This window comes from Mandrillus leucophaeus, unplaced genomic scaffold (genome assembly GCF_000951045.1).
Source record: "Mandrillus leucophaeus isolate KB7577 unplaced genomic scaffold, Mleu.le_1.0 Scaffold1610, whole genome shotgun sequence".
In the NCBI taxonomy this organism is placed as follows: Eukaryota; Metazoa; Chordata; class Mammalia; order Primates; family Cercopithecidae; genus Mandrillus; species Mandrillus leucophaeus.
The window spans coordinates 101,470-113,893 of NW_012101600.1; the positions used below are offsets into that span (position 1 = coordinate 101,470).

The following is a 12,424-nucleotide window of genomic DNA, read 5'->3' on the forward strand; positions in this document are numbered from 1 at the left end:
TTTTTGGAGACGGAGTCTCTCTCTGTTGCCAGGCTGGAGTGCAGTGGCGTAATCTCAGCTCACTGCAACCTCTGCCTCCTGGGTGCAAGCAATTCTCCTGCCTCAGCCTCCCAAGTAGCTGGGACTACAGGCACGTGCCACCACGCCTGGCTAGTTTTTCTTTTTTTAATTTTTAGTGGAGACTGGGTTTCATCATGTTAGCCAGGATGGTCTTGATATCCTCACCTTGTGATCTGCCCACCTCAGCCTCCTAAAGTGCTGGGATTACAGGCATAAGCCACTGTGTCTGGCCCTCTCTCACCACTCTTATTCAAGATAGTATTGGAAGTCCTGACCAGAGCAATCAGGCCAGAGAAAGAAATAAAGGGTATTCAAAGAGGAAGAGTGGAAGTCACACTATCCCTGTTTGCAGATGATATGATCCTGTGTCTAGAAAACCCCAAATCTCCAAATTTTGGCCCAAAAGTTCCTTTAGCTGATAAACAACTTCAGCAAAGTTTCAGGTTAAAAAAAAAAAAATCAACATATAAAAATCAGCAGCATTCCTATACACAAAGAATACCCAAGCCAAGACCTATATCAGGAACATAATCCCGCTTCCAACACACACACACATATTACCTAAGAATACAGCTAACTACGGAGGTGAAAGAGCTCTACAAGGAGAACTACAAAACACTGCTCAGAGAAATCAGAGATGACACAAACAAATGGAAAAAATTATCATGCTCATGGATAGGAAGAATCAATATCATTAAAATGGCCATACTGCCCAAAGTAATTTATAGATTCAATGCTATTCCCATTAAACTACCACTGACAAGTCTTCACAGAACTAGAACAAACTACTTTAAAATTCATATGGAAGCCAAACAGAGCCTGAATAGCTAAGGCAATCCTAAGCAAAAGAATAAAGTAGGAGGTACTATGTTACTTAACTTCAAACTATACTAACAGGCCACAGTAACCGAAACAGCATGGTACTGGTACAAAAGCAGACATACAGACAAATGGAACAGAATAGAGAGTCCAGAAATAATGCTGCACACCTACAACCATCTGATCTTTGACAAAGATGACAAAAACAAGCAAATGAGGAAAGGACTCCTCATTCAATAAATAGTGCTGTAGTGACTGACTAGCCATATACGGAAGACTGAAGCCGGACCCCTACCTTACACCATATACAAAAATCAACTTAAAATGAATTAATGACTTAAATGTAAAACCTAAAATCATAAAAACCCTGGAAAGTAACCTAGAATATACCATTCTGAACATAGGACTTGGCAAAGACTATGGCAAAGACACAAAAAGCAACCACAACAAAAACAAAAATTGACAAATGGGACCTAATTTAACTTAAGAGATTCTGCGCAGTAAAAGAAACTATCAATAGAGTAACAGACAACCTAGAGAATGGAGAAAATGTCAAGTCCTGATTTGGGAAAAGGAGTCAGGCTGGCGGGACCAGAAGAAAGCAAAAAGGTAAAGCAAATAAGCTATAAGTCTGTCTTTCTTCATGGTCCAGGACACACAGCCCTCCTGTGCAAATAATTCAGTTTTCCTGTACTCAATTATCATCAGACATCTGTAAGCTAGCTCACTGCAACCTTGGCATTATTGCTACTGCACGTAGCACTCTGCAGCCTAAGAACCATCCTATAAAATCTCCTGCAAGCCTTTGTTTCTGTGCAGTCATCTTCTCTTCTGCTGGCCTGCCTGTTGCCTCCTTGCAACGTATTTTCCTACCTTCTCTAGTAAATCTGCTTTTTTCTACCTACAACTATCTTGGTAAATTTTTTTACTCTGGCACCACTGGCCCTGATAGTTATTGCTTGCCTGCGACAGAAAATATTTGCAGACTATGCATCTGACAAAGGTCTAATATCCAGAATCTATAAGCAACTTAAACAAATTTACAAGAAAAAAACAAACAAACGACCTCATTAAAATATGGGCATGAACAGACATGAACAGACACTTTTCAAAAGAAGACATACATGCAGCCAACAAACACAGAAAAAAATTCTCAACAGCACTAATTATTAGAGATACGCAAATCAAAATCACAATGGGATACCATCTCACACCAGTGTGAATGGCTATTACTAAAAAGTCAGAAAATAACAGATGCCGTTGAGGTTGCAGAGGAAAGAGAATGCTTATACACTGCTAGTAGGAATGTAAATTAGCTCAGCCATTGTGGAAAGCAATGTGGTGCAAAGAACTAAAAAGAGAATTACCGTTTGACTCAGCAATCCCATTACTGTGTATATACCTAAAGGAATATAAACCATTCTACCAGAAAGACACATGCACACATATGTTCATTGCAGAACTGTTCACAATAGCAAAGACACTGAATCAACCTAGATGCCCATCAGCAGTCGACTGGTTAAAGGAAATGTGGTACAAATACACCATGGAATAGTATGGAGCCACAAAAAGAATGAGATCACGTCCTTTGCAGGAACACGGATGGAGCTGGAGGCCATTATCTTACGCAAACTAACATAGGGACAACAGACCAAATACCACATGCTCTCACTTTATAAGTGGAAGCTAAACATTGAGAACACGTGGATGCAAAGAAGGGAACAGTAGACACGGGGACCTACTTGAGGGTGAAGGATGGGAGGAGGGAGAGGATCAGGAAAAATACCTGGGAGGTACTATGCTTATTACCCTGGTGATGACATTATCTGTACATCAAACCCACCTGACATGCAGTTTGCCTATAGAACAAACCTGCACACGTATCCCTAAAACTAAAATAACACTTAAAATTAGAAAGAAAGAAATTAGTCTAATACTTTTTCTCAGTAAAATGCTTATGCAGACAAGTATCACACACTTTTATTTCAGAGATTTCGGGATCATAAAGGGTGTGTACCAAGGACAGTTTGTGACTAGCCTCCTTACATTATCCCTCACATTATCACTTCTCATCTCTCCTCCCCTAAACTTTCATGCCAACAGCAGACTAGGTAAATTTCCCTTTCCTGCATCTCTAAGGACCGAGGGCGATCAAGATCTCCCTCTCCAGGCCCCTGCATCACCACTCCCACCCTCCTCTCATTTCTGCACAGCGGGCTGGAAGGACGAGCTGAAGCTCCCTCCTGCGTCCCCTCCGAAAACAGACACAGACAAATCCCCACTCTGCACTCACCTACCTCAGCCCTCCTAATTCCTTCTTGCTCACAATCCTATACTCTCCCACAGGGTGCTTACGTGCGCGCGCGCGCACTCTCTCTCTCTCTGTCTCTCTCTCTCTCTCTCCTTCCTCCCTCTTCGTTCTCAGGAACCCTGCTCTCCCTCCCCCACGCGCCTTGCTCACCGCGCCTCTGCGGTGAGCAAAACCCCACAGTTGTGTCTGCAGTAGGTGTCCAACAGACCCCGCAAGTAGCCCAGGAGATTCTTCTGGCTGTTTCCATTCCTGGACTCTCCTCCACTCCAGCTCCGCCACCGCCTGGAACTTTCCCAAGTCGCTGTGGAAGCGCGCATACCCCTCGGGGTATGCATGAGTCTCTGCACAAACCGCATCCTCTCCATCGCGTTGGAGAAACAGCACTCATGTTTAATCTGCTCCAAGAAATGTGCTGCGGGGACAAGAAGAACCGGTTACATGGGCGGCATCCTGGGAAAAGAGTGACGGCTATGCCCACAATCAGGGACGCCCTCGGCATGGCGCGGGGCGATGGAACACCTTGACTGGCCCCCACCTGCCAACCCCGACCACCAGCATCCCAGGGGTTCATCTCCCATCTGCCTGAGGCGGAGGGAAGCTGCGAGGGCCATGGAATACCGTTCGGGATTCGTTCCCTATTGCCGAGTTGAGCTGGACGCCTCTTTGCAAGGCTCTGGACCAGGATCATCTGCCTCATCGCTGCCACTTGCACTTCCTCCTCCTGGGAGCCTCCACCCAAAAGACACTTCCTGCTCCCTCTTATCATGCCACACTCTACTCATTCCTTAAACAAGACCCACCTCCTCCATTCTGTAAATGCTTCCTTAGTGCTGACCTTGTGTCCTCCATTCTGTAAATGCTTCCCTTAGTGCTCCTGGGAATCCAAACAGAGGAAAGACAGACCTCTCCCCTCCGCTGGGGGAGCTTAAAGGGTAGTGAAAGTGATGGCAAAAAACGAAATACACAACACCTTATACAGGAATGAGAAATGTTAAGAGAAGTGTGGAGTTCTAGAACAAAGAATAGGATGATCTAAATCACTCTCAGAGAAGGACTCTGAGAGTGACAATTCACACGTGACCTTACAGGTTTAGTGGGTGTGAGCCAGGGGGCAGAGTGGAGCCTGTGTGTCTCCGGACAAAAAGGCAGGCACATTTCAGGTACTCATAAAACCATGCACAAAAGCTTGAAAGAACTGATGGAACTTCTTCAAGAAACCAGAAGAAAGTTCACTAAAGCACAGCATGAGGGAAAGGAGGGGAAAAGATTAAACTGGGCCGGGCACGGTGGCTCACACCTGTAATCCCAGCACTTTGGGAGGCCGAGGCAGGCAGATCACAAGCTCAGGAGTTCGAGACCAGCCTGGCCAATATGGTGAAACCGCATCTCTACTAAAAATACAAAAATTAACCAGGCGTGGTGGCACGGGGGTGGTGGCGCGTGCCTGTAGTTACAGCTACTCAGGAGGCTGAGGCAGAAGAGTAACTTGAACCTGGGAGGCAGAGGTTGCAGTGAGCCGAGATCGTGCCATTGCACTCCAGTCTGGGTGACAGAGCGAGACTCTCTCTGAAAAGAAAAGAAAAAAGAAAAGAAAAGGAGAAGAGAAGATAAAGAAGAGAAGAGAAGGGAAGAGAAGGAAGAGAAGAGAAGATTAAACTGGAGAAATCACAAGAAGGGAACAATTAAAATCTTTGTCATGTTAGAATTTTGATCTATACTAAATGTAATGGGAAACAATTGAAGAGTCCATGACCCCAACACAGAACCACAAACTTTTTTGGCACATGTATACCTATGTAACAAACCTGCATGTTGCGCACATGTACCCTAGAACTTAAAGTAAAATAATAATAATTTAAGAAAGAAATAATGAGGGAAGAAAAGGTCCTCTGACTAGCAAATGACAGTCAGAAAGCCCATGCACCCATACACTTAGCTCTTTAGGAGAATGTAACCTTTCACAGGCCTTCACCTAAAGACTTTTCTGGAAAATAACCATCAGAACACACTGATTACAATAACAAAGAAATGTCAGTAAGTAAAAGAACCTGGCAGAGAAAATGAAAAGCAGAGAATCATAAAAACAATCCAAATTCACTTAGGATAAAGGCAAACAGCCTTACATTTATTACTATACCTTAAGGATATTATCGTGTTCCAAATTGACATTGATAATAATGATCCCGAATCATCAAGAAAAAGTGAGATTATGTTTATTTTGCTATTTTTTTTAAAAAGTGGAACTGTGTTATATTATGTGAAATGTATCCATTGAGAATATTTAAAATGTTGAAGATATGTGATGTTTATAAAACTTGTTATCTAGAAAAAAAAAGAAAAATCTTTGTGTTTAGTAAAAATGAGATGAGTAGAAAGTATTCTTTAAACAATTATTTTACTGTGTTTTTCAAGTTCTGAGTACATGTGCAGGATGTACGGGTTTGTTACATAGGTAAACGTGTGTCTTGGTGGTTTGCTGCACCTATCAACTCATCACCTAGGTATTAAGCCCAGCATGCATTAGCTCTTTTCCCTAATGCTCACCCCCGCTCTGCCCTCCCCTAACAGACCCCAGTAAGTGTTGTTCTCCTCACTGTGTCCACGTGTTCTCATTGTTTAGCTCCCGTTTATATGTGAGAACATGCAGTGTTTGGTTTCCTGTTACTGCGTTAATTTGTTGAGGATAATGGCTTCCAGCTTCATCCATGTCCCTGCAAAGGACATGATCTCATTCCTCTTTATGGCTGCATAATATTCCATGGTGTATATGTACCACAATGAATAGAAGCATCTTACATTATAAAAAGTATAAAAGGTAGAATTACTGCAGAAATCTGAGGCATTTTACTGAGAAATATTTGTGACAGTCATCACCATTCGTGACTTATAATGACCAGTTTTTGAAAGTTAATAGCGATAGTAATTATCAAGAACACAGTGAACCTTTTGAAATAAAGTGCATAATATGCAAAAAGTAAAAATGAAGATCTTGAACCTGCATTGATTAAATGGATTCACCAAGAAAGCAGTGAATTTATGCAACTGTTGTTTTTTTTGGTAATGAAACAAGCAAAACTAAGCCATGAAGAGCTGAATTAGGAGATAAATGTGTTTAAAAACTGTGAGTCTAGAGTTTATAGAAGAAACACAATGTAAACCAGTGTTCTCAGCCTTGGCACCATTGACATTTTGGAATAGATAATATTTTCTTGATGAGAGGAGCTGTCTACTAGTGTCCCTGGCTTCTACTTGTTACACGTCAGACGAAACTCCTGGTGTGACAACCACAAATGGCTCCAGACATTGCCAAATGTTCCCTAGGGAGTTGTGAGAGGGCAGGGAGGGACAGAGGGATGGTGAACTATCCCTGGGTGAGACCCACTAGTGTAAACCATCTGATAAATCTATGATTAAAAAGCTGCTATTAATTATGGAACATTTGAGATGTACATTGAAAACTCTGCCAATATTCTATCTATTTAAAATCTTGGTCCCATATAAAACAGGATTTTTAGGAATCTGGTCCCAGTGCAGAGCTATTTTTCCAGTAAAATTCATTCATTCAGAACCAAGTTTTACTGATTTATGTGCCTTGCCAATCAGTCACCAAGTCATATTCTTAATTTCTGTGTCACTGGTCCACTACTCACTGCCTCAGCTAATTCATTTTCTAACTTTCAGTCTCCTACTCACAACAATACAAGCACGCATCAAATTACCAACCTTGGACAGGTGCAGAATTCTCATTTCTGTAGTTAAGTCTCCTCTGAAGGGGAGTGATATAGTTTGGCTGTGTAACCACTCAAATCCTGTCTCGAATTGTAGCTCCCACAGTTCCCACGTGTTGTGGGACCTGGGGGAGATAATCGAGACGTGGGGGCAGGTCTTTCCCCATGCTGTTCTCATGATAGTGAGTAAGTCTTACGAGATCTGGTTTTATAAGGGGAAAAACCCTTTTGCTTGACCGTCATTCTTCTCTTGTCTGCCATCGTGTGAGACGTGCCTTTCACCTTCCACTGTGATGTGAGGCCTCCCCAGCCACGTGGAACTGTGAATCCATTAAAGTTCTTTTTCCTTATAAATTATCCAGTCTTGAGTATATCTTTATCAGCAGCCTGAAAACGGACTAATACAGGGAGAAACTAAGAAGATGGCATTCTCTTATAGATAGTTTACAAAAAACGAGCAAGTCCCCAGATTTTGAGTAGAGCGCTTCACAAGCTCCCTTCACCCTTTAGAAATGACAGCAGGGAGGAGAGCACTTTGGATGAGATAAGGTCTATCTTATTATTCCTAAATTCTCTGAGCACCTTCTTCACAGATAAGAACATTGAAAAATAAAAACATATAAAGTTACCCTCACTGTAGCTTGCGTGGTTAGCACTTCAGTCTATGCTGTGTCCAGCTTAGATTGCCACATTTAGCAAATGAAAATAGAGAATGCCTAGTTAAATTTGGATTTCAAATAAATTATTGTTGCTTATCTGAAGTTCAGATTTAACTGGGTACCCTGTACTTTATTTGGCAACCTTAGCCCAACTTGCTAATAATGCTCAGAAGGAGTGAATTTAATACTTCTTTGTGTTCTTTAACACATGCCTATGACAGTCTGCACATATGGAAGTTTTCAAACGATAAATGCAAAATTAATGAAAGTTTCTTCTTTACATTGGGACTAGCAGACCTTGCACCTCTTCCCTACCCTGAGACACACCCAGTACATATGAACATAAGAAATTCTATCAGTAATTCAGACTCAGTCTAGTCACTATTCACTAACGGTGGTTGTAAGCTCAGGCTCTAGAATCAGGAAATCTGAATTTAAGCATGATCTCTTCTACTTGGATTAATTTTAACAACCATGAACCTTTAAAAATTATATAAAATGAATCCAACAATAATATATTCTTCATAGTATTATTGTTAAGGGTAAAAGTAAGTAGTGACTCTTCTTAGTGCTGATAACATAATAATCACTCTAATATATTACCATTCTATTTTTACAATCCCTGTAAAGGAAATCTTCATTATTTTTCTATTCCTTAACTTCTAAAGCAAATAATGTCTACATCATGATCTGGCAATGGTCCTTTATTAATTTATCACTAATTACCATTTTAAACACTTGAGGGCAGAAACATTGGTTTATGTATAATAATTCATATGCCTAAACTTCACACAAAAGTAGAGTGCTGACATCAAAGAGAGGGACTTTCTATGTACTCAGATTTAAACTGCAATCTGATTTCTAGCACTGACTTTGTGACAGTGGGTAAGTTACTTACACTTTTTGAATTTTAGATTCAAAAGATGTATATACTTTTAAATACCAAAGCTATGATAGGATAGGTATTACATATCCATACCAAAATTTATAAGCCTGATAATTAGTCACTGCAAAATGTTACAATGCTCCACGCTGATACAGACCAGATTTGCTTTGTTTATCACTCCATTCTCATCACCTAGAGTAATAACTAGTATATTCTAAGTCACTGATAAATATTGGCTGTATGAACGAATGGCCTTTTGCATAACCAGTCACCACTGTACACAGGGGCCTTCTAGTGCTTCATTGCCAGCGACTGAGCATCTGTCTCTGGTTCCCAGGTCATCCTGCTTCTCTCCAGCTTCCTTATTAATTTTCTTTAGGTCCTGCTGGCTGCCTGATCCCAGAGCATAGTCTTTCCTTGAGGCTCGCTACTCAAAAGAGTCAGACTTCACTTCCAGGCTTCACTTCTTCCACCCGTTCTTCAAATGGTCCAATCCACTTTCTATCCTGGATACTCCATTGACTGCAAACATCAACTCCACCAAACCCAGCACTTGCTTCTCCGTCACGTTCTCACTTTACTCACCTGTTAGTGGTCCTCACCACAACTGGCCACTCCCTCGCCTTGAAAAAATCATTTTTCTTTGATTTCCATGCATCACGTTCTCTCTCTCTCTTTTTTTTTTCCTCCAGCATCTGTGGTGAATCTTCTCAGTCCCTTATGCTGTCCTGTGGCCCTCATATTTTTTCTACACAAAATCTATCTCCCTCTGCAACTTCTTCCACTTCCCTGGAATTTAACACAGAACCCCAATATAAATACCTCCAGCCCTGGTCTCACCATGAACTCCTCTCTTATATTCAGTTGACTTCCTGATTGCTTCATGTGATTTCAAAAATCATCTCAATTTTAATAAACACAATTGTCATTTCTAATCACCCACTTCAAATCATTTCCTCCCACATTCTTCCCTATTTCAATAAACAGCACCACCATCCACCTATTTATCAAGGAAAAATACTTAGAAATAAGTTTGCATTTAATTCATTAACAAGTCATGCAAAAACACATCCCGTCTATTCACTTTATCTTTATCTCCATCTTTGGCACAGCTGCACTACGTGAATCCACAACTCTGTCTTCCCTGGAGAATTCTGCTGTTCTTCACTTGTGAACCCCAACAATCCAACCCCCAGATAGTAGCTAGAATTATTTTTAAAATTGAATACAAATGGACTCTCCTTGTAATCCCCCAGGAGCTTCCAATATGTTTAAATAAAATGTAATCCCTTACCATGGCCACCAAGGCCGAATATGATGCAGCTCCTGACTTTCTGTCCCTCTTCCTCATCTTCTGTCATTCCACCCCTTGCTTTTCATCCTTCAGCCCCTCTGGCCTTTTTTTTGTCTCTTCAGCACGACACACATCTTCCCATTCCTTGGTCTTTTCCCTTTTCTGTCTCTCTGGAACACTTGTCCCTTAGATCTTCACATGGCTGTCTTATTATTCTTGTCTTAGCTAAATGTGGTGAAATCTTCTCAGTCCCTTATGCTGTCCTGTGGCCCTCATATTTTTTCTACACAAAATCTATCTCCCTTTGTGATAGATTCACTACTTGTGAATCCAATGTGAAGTGAAGTTGGGTGAATCCAAATCTCTCTTCCCTATCACCCTGAGGTCTTTTTTTAAAAGGCAATATTGCTGTCTGACTTTTTCTTTTTTGTTAAATATTTACTGGGATATTGTCTGTCTCCTCTGGCATTGAGTTCTGTGAGAGGGACCTTTTCTATCTTATTCAAGTAGAATTCTCTGAGCCTAGAACAGAGCCCAGAATGTAACAGTTGCTCAGAAATATACCTGTGGTCGAAATGAATAGACCGGGGTTCCGGGAACTGATAATTCTGGGTATTCTAGAAAGTAGAAAAGGGCTCAAGCTCCTGCATCCTTTCATTCTAATGACATGCTGTATCCCTTCTCCTCCCTGTGAGAAATTCAGGCATACTTCCTTTCTCTCCTCTTTCTAGTTGGAGGAAGGAATCACAGATAAAGTGATTGTAAGAAAGAGAAAAATTTGCATTAAGAATGATCTCTTTTGATGGGTCTCATAGTGCCGAATGTCTGGGCAAGCTTTAGGGATTTTCGGAAATGAAGATGACATAATTAAGTAAAAAACAGAGAGGAACTTGAGGTAGAGGTAAGCAGACATGAATAATTAAGGAAAGCAGAGAGCATGCTGAATCCAGCTCTAAAAATTGGGATATATTCCCAGTAGGACAATGAGTCCCCTTGACTTGCTCGTTGGCTTTCAGCCCTATGGGATTTTAGCAACCTTTACAATCTATCTGTAACCCCACTGAAGTTATATGGTTTGAACCATATGAATTTGCTGATATTTGATGATTTTGACTTATAAAAATAGAATTTTACATAATTTATCCTACATTAGTTGAATCCCTTCTTATAAGCTCAAGCCAGAGAATGTAGGAGAAACTAACCTAGAAAGATTCAAGCTAGGTTAGTAGCATTAGTGGCATTTCAGAGGATACCTTAAGTTCTTTAAGGTGCTGAACAATACTCCATAGATGCTCCTTATCTATAGGATCATTCCAAGTACTAAGGGTCTCTACTTCAACTCCAATGTGTTTTTCCCAAGAGAAAGAGAGGGTACTAACCTCAACTTTTGTCAGAAATCTACAGTACAAAGATAAAGGCTTTACAAACATTGGAGTTAAGGGAGAAAAAAGAAGATAACAGGGCGGCTTCTTGGTGCATCCTCACACTAACCTCACAGATCCTGTTGAGGACATGACACAAGATTCTCTAGGAAAGACCTTCAAATTCCTTTTGACTCCCCGTGAGATTTGTTTTGTTTTGTTTTGTTTTGTTTTTTTTGACGGAGCCTCACTCTGTTGCCAGGCTGCAGTGCAGTGGCGCCATCTTGGCTCACTGCAGCTTCCGCCTCCCGGGGTCAAGCGATTCTCCTGCCTCAGCCTCCTGAGTAGCTGGGACTACAGACACATGCCACTATGCCCAGTTAATTTTTGTATTTTTAGTAGAGACGGGGTTTCACCATGTTGGCCAGGCTGGTCTCAATCTCTTGACCTTGTGATCTGCACAGAAAAGGCCTCGGCCTCCCAAAGTGCTGGGATTACAGGCGTGAGCCACCGCGCCCAGTTGAGAATTTTTTTTTTATGGCAAAACTCAACATAATAAAGGGAAGTGCTGTATGGAGGAATTCATTTCAGTGTTTTTATTTATAAATCCTCTGAAGATCCCAAGAAAATGTGATGCAAAGCTGGAGGGGTTTTGGTGTAGGAGATCTGAGAAGGAATGGTCCATATGGAGGCCCCTTATGCAGATCTTATGCAGAGGGCAAGTAGCCAGCCTTCTTTTGTTATGGAAATAATTGGGAATTCATATGATAAAGACGGGTGGTCCTTGAAGAAAATGTCACAATTTTTTAAGATGCATAGCCTGGGCACAGTGACAAAGTTAACTCCTTTTCTCCCCTACCCTATTGCAGCTCAGCACCCACAGTGTGCACTTACCTTACATGTCCCCAGCCAAAGCCAGGTGAGGGCTCAGCACCATCAGTGTCACTGTCAGAGCTGCCATGCAGGAGTCTCCAGGGAGCCTCAGACACACCGTGCTGGAGAACAGGACAGGATCAGGTGCCAGAGGAGCAGGCAAGTCTCACTCAGAGAGAACTATGACTTTCATTCCTCCACCCACATTCCAAATCATAGGAATCAAGTTACTAATTTCTTTGCTCCTGGATTGGGTAATCTTAGTGTTGAAGAACTAATCAGCCTCAGAGGTGAATCGCTGGTCTGAGATGACATGTAGTATGAGGTCTTTTTATTTATTTATTTATTTATTGAGACAGGGTTTCACTCTATCACTCAGGCTGGAGTACAGTGGCATGATTAGGGCTCATTGCAGCCTTTACCTCCCAGGCTT

At 41.5% G+C, this 12,424-nt stretch overlaps 1 pseudogene; it reads right to left on the minus strand.

Moving 5' to 3' along the window:
* The window catches only part of LOC105536619, an 18,121-nt pseudogene extending 6,008 nt beyond the window's left edge, over window positions 1-12,113 (minus strand).
* Between the last annotated feature and the right edge of the window lie 311 nt (window positions 12,114-12,424).